A 7,321-nucleotide genomic window follows, 5' to 3' on the forward strand; every position below is an offset into this window, starting at 1 on the left:
ATGGAAATTAAGTCTCAAGCACTTTGCAAGCAAAGATACTTGACACTTGGGGGCTAATGCGTATTGCAAATTTAACGTATCATGTAATAACCGGGTTAGAATTTTTTTCAAAAGCGGGATAAATCAGTGTTAAGCAATTTTCTAAAGTCTACAACATATTTATTCATAAGCAATAGACTTGGGGGATGATACAGTAAGTATGATTCGGAAAAGAGGCATAAGTCATACCTCAGATTTTTGCTGTATTTGCTTCACCATGCCAATTTCCAGGTCACGCCTGCTATGTACTTGGTTGAGATAGCCAGAGACTATATCTCCAATACTTAAATGGGTATAATCAGCAATATCTAGCTTGGCCTTTTGGCATTCCAGAAGTTCCTCCTTAGCAGAGCACTTGGCAAGGACAGTGGGTCGCCCCGGCTCAATAAAGTGAGTCTTCAGAATCTCAACGTCCGGGTCAGTTGTCTTGACCGGGCTAGGAACCTCTGAGTTATCAGAACTGTTGAGAGTGTCTTTGGTGGGTGGATCAAAGGTTGGTGCTGGAATGTCATGGGTCGGTTCAGGTGGCGGCTGGTGGGTAGAACTATCAGGAGCAGTCGCGCCAAGCTCCGGTTCAGTCCCGACCGGGTCTCGAGACGGCTTACTCTTTCTTGCCTTCTTACTGGGTTTCCCTTGCATGCTATAGACAAACATAGAAGGATGAGTACAAAAGCATGAGTAAGAGAAAGAACATAAGGTAAGCGAAAATATGTTACCCGGGGCAGTTTTGAAAGCCGGCATGTTAGATTGCATAGACTCGCCGGAGGAAGGAGAGGTATCCTAATAATTGGAGTCAGATGAATTGAGAGGTTGGCGAAATAAACCCGCCAAAGGAAAATGACAACGTAAATCAGAGATAACCTCAGTCTGATGCTTCCTGGTTACGTCAGGTAAACCGGAGGAAAGCTCTACATCCTTGTTGTTCCGGGTCTGCCTCCGGCTTTCAAACTGTTGTTGCTTCAAAAGAAATTGAGGATCTTGATAAGCAAGAGGATGTGAAAATCTTACTTTCCGGGTCACCCTTCGAAGTTTTTGCTTTGGCAAAGGCTCTGAGTCGGAGGAGATTATAGTTACCTCTTCGTCCACTGCTTGGCTGTTTCCCGTATCCTCCTGAAAAGATAGAGTGTCAATAAAATAATGACAAAGGAGTCATGAGAGTTAAAGGATTACCTCTTCTTCATCAGAAGTGTCATCCAATTTGAGTAAATCTGAAGCGCTTGGTTTCTTATTTCTTGAAGTTCCTGCTTTGGCGGCTTTCCTTCCAGCTCTTTTTGCCGCTCTGGCTTGTTTGGCTGCTTCATGGTTATATTTGACCTTCCAGAAGTTATCATCGGCCTGTGAAAAATGATAAGAGATTATGAGTAAAGGCAAGACATAATATAATAAGAGTATTCATCAGAGGTTGGTGACTCACAGCAGGGGCCGGGTTCTTCTTGCGGAAGGGAAGTAAGCCAAAGGCATTACTTATCACCGTGCCTTCTTTCAACAACGATTGGGTCATGGCTTCCACCACATCTTATGGTAAGTCATTGGGGCTATGACGCATTGGGTCATCCTTTTCACCGGAGTACGTGCACATTAAGCCGGGTCGGCGGCTTAACGGAAGCACTCGCCAGGTAACCCAGACTCGGACTAAGTCGACACCGTCCAAGCCATTTCCCAGAAGAGCCTTGATTCTTCTAATGGTGGGAGCGAGTGGCAGACGTTCAATAGCAGTTAATTTATCCAGCAGAGGGTGGTTGGACTCAAGGCGCAGAGCGCGGAAGCCGGGCAGAGGGTTTTCCTCAGCCGGAGAGGTATCCTGGCAGTAGAACCACGTCTGGTTCCAATCCTTTGGATGACTCGGCAATTCAGCGTAAGGGAAAAGGCAGTCTCTTCGCCGCTGAATTGAGATGCCACCGAGTTCAAGACTGGGCCTGTTGGCATGTTCATTCTGCCGGTTTAAGTAAAACAGCTCTCTGAATAAAAGTATATTGGGCTCTTCTCCAAGATACACCTCGCAGAAGACTTGGAAGTTGCAGATGTTTGACACGGAATTGGGTCCGATATCTTGGGGTCTGAGATCAAAGAAATGCAAAACATCCCTCAAGAATTTTGAACCGGGCGGAGCAAAGCCCCGGTTCATGTGATTGGTAAACACGATAACCTCCCCTTTTTGGGGGAGAGGCTTCTCCTCTGACGGGTTAGGAGCATGATAAGACATGATCTCCTTCTTGGGCAGATGAACGGATTTCACGAAATCAGCCAAGATGCTCTCTATAACAGTGGACTTAACCCAGTTGCAGGTCATGGGAGCTTTAGGAGCTTTGGGTGCCATTACGTAAATTGAAGCCTATGACAAAAAAAGAAGTTCCGGTTTAAATTTAACCCGGAAGGAAGCATGTTAAGTTCGATCAAGATGGCGGCTTAAGAAGGGGTCTAATGACATATTGTTAACTATATCTGGTTGCCTAAAGCCGCTGTGAGAATCAGTAACAGTCAAAAGAAATTTAAAGGTTGCCAAGAGCTGGCAAGGCTATCAATTAACGTTGTCTATCTTCAGCCAGAAATGAGAGTTGCCAGAGTTAAAAGGGCTTAACAGAAGCAGGTTTTGCAGGCTGCAGATATTATTTTGGATCAAACGGGTGCGCAGAAAGAAAAAAAATTAGACCTAGAACTGGCGCAGATGAAGCTCAAGGCCTCAAACGGGACCTCTGTGCGACAAAAAGAGATCTGTTTGCATTCGGAATGGAGGCGAAATAGCTACCGTATCAAATTTTGTATCATCTTAACGATCAAAAAACAGCGGTGGTAATGAAATCTGTGAAGGGTCCCTGACAAGCAATGAAGAACAACAAAAAACTTGAAGGTCCTAATGCGGATCTGAGGAACAAGAAGGAGGGAACTTACAGATGCAGAGTTGCAGCGGAGATCCGTCGCGTGTTTCTGGTCAAGTCAGGGTGATGCAGCGGCCTGAGTTGGTGAGGACAAGGAGATCCGCGACGGCGGCGGCGGCGGAGCTCGAGCGGGAGTGAAACAGCGAGAGGAGGAAGACGGCTGAAGGAGGAGAATGAAAAAGACCTAGGTCGTGCCTATTTATAAGGAAAGGCTGACTGGGAAGGCGCGAGAAACGAGGAGGCAAGGCATCATTATCCAATGACTCCGACGCCTTAGTTTTCGAAACGGTCTGTAAAGACAGAGATCCGTTGGAAGATATGGCGGATTAAAAAATGAATTTAACTAAGGATGACGTCATGACGAGCTAACACGGATCCAGAAGATGACGTCATGGCGTGTTAAAAAACCTTTTACACAAGCAGAAGGCTGAAGGTTTATTTTTTAAGATTTGATAAGATTGACATGAAGATGGCGGTTCAAATCAATCTGGGGCCTAATGTTGGGGATATAACTATTTGTGTAAGCCGCCCAGGAGGGGCCGGGTTACGCAAAGGAGGACTCACCAGAAAGAAGCCCAAGACCCAGCATGAAGATGGCAGTTCAATGGAGGGCCTAAAGCCCACCGACGACTGGAGGCCCGTTGTAGTAAACCGCCAGAATGGCATGACTTGTATTGTAAGGTAGATTAAGCTAGTCACCGAGCCGGATACTCTTTATAAGCCGTCCGGGACTCTGTAAGCAAGAGGAAGCCAACCCGTGTATATAAGGGGGCGAACCGCTGGTGGCTAAGGGTAAGAAACAACTCATCGAGAACCGGGCATAGCGTATCTTGCTCCCTGGTCATCGAAACATCAAGCAATACCAACCCAACTAGACGTAGGCCTTACCTTCATCGTAAGGGGCCGAACTAGTATAAACCTCTCGTGTCTCTTGTCCTGATTAACCCCTTCAAGCTTCCTAGTTGCGATGGCTCCGCGATTAAGTCCTTTCACTAGGACATCTGACATGACAATTCCACGACATCCCCCGAAGACAAACTCTGTTGAGAAGAGCTATTCGCCGGACTACAAAAAATGAAGTCCTGGTTATGGATCTCGAGTAACATCTCACCTTCAAATTAATGAATGACTTACGGCTCGTTGGAGGGCTGGCCCCTTGGTGGGCACGATGTGGTAAGGGCGCCCGTCGCGGTAGAGCCCCTTGGTGATGTTTTCTTCCCTTGCTTGGGCGTCTCCGCCTCCAAATCTTCGGAGGCGGCCCTCTTCTTCCCACGTGGGGAGGAGGCTTTGACCTTCCCTTCCCGACTATCCTCCATAGGAGGGTTAGCGGTTTTCCCGGTCTGGATGTGTAGCGCGTGAAGTTCGGCTTCACTGCCCTTTCCTTCATCCTTCTCTGAAGGGATTTTGCTGAGCGCCCGGTCCAGCATCTTTGCAATGGTGGGACCAGACGAGCCTTCAGGAAGTGGTGCCGGACACCTGATTCTCTTCGCCTTGTCAAGCCATCCCTGGCCGCAAAGGGAGTGTTAGAATAATAATCATGATAAATATAAATGAAGTGTCCAGCTTTAAGGTTACTTACTTGGGCATCTAGGCGATTGCAGCTTAGGCCCGCATCCTCGGTGGTGTGCGGACACTTTGCTTGTGGTCCAAAGAATAATTTACACATTCCTTCGAGCGTCAGTCCGAAGAAGTGCTTAATAGTCCGCGGACCTTCCGGATTAAACTCCCACATATGGAGAGGCCGATGTTTGCACGGCAATATCCGCCGGACTAGCATTACTTGAATTATGTTGACAAAATTTATGTCCCTCCTAATAAGCTCCCGGATGCAATTCTGCAGTTCTGGTACATCGCCAGCAGGCCCATAACTCCGTCCCACATCGGTCCAAGATGCCAACTGTGATGGAGGGCCTGAGCGAAACTCGGGCAGCTACCAACTTTGTGCCTCTGGGAGCGGTGACATAGAACCATCTCCGTTGCCATACGTCGGACACTTCCGAAAAAGAACCCTCTAGCCATGGGGCATCGGTGTTCCTGCTTATTATGGCGCCTCCGCACTCCGCATGTCTCCCCTCAATCACCTTCGGCTTCACATTGAAGGTCTTTAGCCATAAGCCGAAGTGTGGGTTGACGTGGAGAAAAGCCTCGCACACGATAATGAAAGACGAGATATGGAGGATGGCGTCTGGAGCCAGATCATGGAAATCCAAGCCATAGTAGAACATAAGCCCCCTCAAAAAGGGGTCGAGGGTGAGGCCTAGGCCTCGGAGGAAGTGAGGAGTAAACACGGCGCTCTCATTGGGCTCCGGCGTGGGGATGACTTGCCCCGGAGCAGGAAGTCTGTGCTGGATATCAGCAGTCAGGTATCCAGCCTCCCTCAGCTTCGCAATATCCTCCTCCTGAGTCGAGGAGGCCACCCAGCGGCCTGCTGCGTCAGATCCGGACATACTGGAGGATCTGGGGTGTTGGAGCTTAGGTTTTGAGTGATGGAGCTGGAGGTGCGAGAAGGAGCAGGAGAGGTGGAAACGAGGCGTAGGCCTTGACCCCTTTATAAAGGGGATGAATACCAAGAGTACTCAGCGTGACCGCTTGAGACTTATCTAAAAAGAAAGACGGAATTATACCAACAGTCGTCGTGGGGTCGCATATGCCCATATTGATGAAAGATCCCGTATTAAGAGGGACACGATCTCTGCTTTGGCAGGACGTGCCGGTAAAACCGCCTCGCAACGCGACTTGGGGTGAAGCAAGAAATGCTGGTTCCTGTTGGACCAGGTCACGATGCAAGGGCATGATGTATGAAGATTGCCAGCAGAACGGATTTATGCTAAGGGTGTGTGAAGATCATCTTGCAGATCCGGACACAACCTACGTGTTCGATAATCACCTTGGAGTATTTGGAGGAGGAACCCGCCTTGCAATGCCGAAGACAAGACTGCGTGCCGAACTCATCGTCATTGAAGCCTGGTTCAGGGGCTACTAAGGGAGTCCTGGATAAGGGGGTATCTGGACAGCCGGACTGTATCCATCGTCTGGACTATAGAAGCGTCAAGATACAAGATTCAAGACTTCGGCTCGTGTCCGGATGGGACTCTCCTTTGCGTGGAAGACAAGCTTGGCGATCCGGATATTATGTTTCCTTCCTTGTAACCGACTCCATGTAAACCCTAGCTCTCCAGTGTCTATATAAACCAGAGAGCATGGTCCTTAGAAGGCCGATCACAATTACAATCATACCATCATAGGCTAGCTCATAGGGTTTAGCCTCTATGATCTCGTGGTAGATCTACTCTTGTATTCCACATATCTTCAATATTAATCAAGCAGGAAGTAGGGTTTTACCTCCATCGAGAGGGCCCGAACCTAGGTAAACATTGTGTCCCTCGCTTCCTGTTACCATCAGCCTAAGACACACAGATCGGGACCCTCTACTCGAGATCCACCGGTTTTGACACCGACAAGGACCTTGCTAGGGTTTTGAGCAAGGGAGGGTGTGTGTGTGTGCGCATGCGCGCGCCCGAGGAGGTTTTGGTGTGTGTGTGTGTGTGTGTGGAGGGGGGCGGGGGTGTGTTTGAGGAAATGACGTGGGTATTGAAAATTTTACAACGCAGGAGTCAAACGCGGGAGTGAAATGTCGTGGCTACTCAAAATTTTGATGATAGCGCATCGCACATGGTCCGGAGATAACAACCGGGTGTTATGAAACAGAAAAACCCTTGAGGCGGGCAGATATTTTCTAGGGGCAGGCGGGATTGGGAACACGAAACATCGCACACGATCCGGAGATAACAACCGTGTGTTATGAAACACAAAAACCCTCCTCGAGGTGGGAAGATATTTTCTAGGGATGCAGGTGGGATTGGGAAGAAGAACCAGCGCACACGGTCTGAAGATAACAACCGTGTGTTATGAAACATAAAAACCCTCGAGGCAGGCAGATATTTTTGAGAGGGGGGGCCTCGTGGAGCCCAATGTACTGTGCGGATGTGTGCGTGATAGGGGCACCAGCATGGCATGCAGTTAGTTTGAGTGAACCGTGTCTGTTGCATCATCCGACTTGTCTAATGTTCACAAATTTGGCGAAAAATGACGCGGGAGAGGGTCAGAACACGAACACACTTGCGTGTGGACCAAATTTATATGTATGAAAAGGGTGGTTTGATTTTCAAATACCAAATGCAACTTCGATGTCGCACCTATCTCACAAAAGCGCATGATATTGCTTGCCTCCCCCCCTCGTGTCGGCACGAAGGGAATCCTAAGCTACGAATGCATGCCCCCCAACCCAGGCTTGCCTAGCAAAGTGCAAAGTAGCTAGCAGCACCCCCTCCCTCATGTCGGCACGAAGGGAATCCTAAGCTATGAATGGATGCCCCCCAACCGTGGTTCACCTAGCAAACCGTGAA

Source organism: Triticum dicoccoides, chromosome 5B, assembly GCF_002162155.2.
Source record: "Triticum dicoccoides isolate Atlit2015 ecotype Zavitan chromosome 5B, WEW_v2.0, whole genome shotgun sequence".
Lineage (NCBI taxonomy): Eukaryota > Viridiplantae > Streptophyta > Magnoliopsida > Poales > Poaceae > Triticum > Triticum dicoccoides.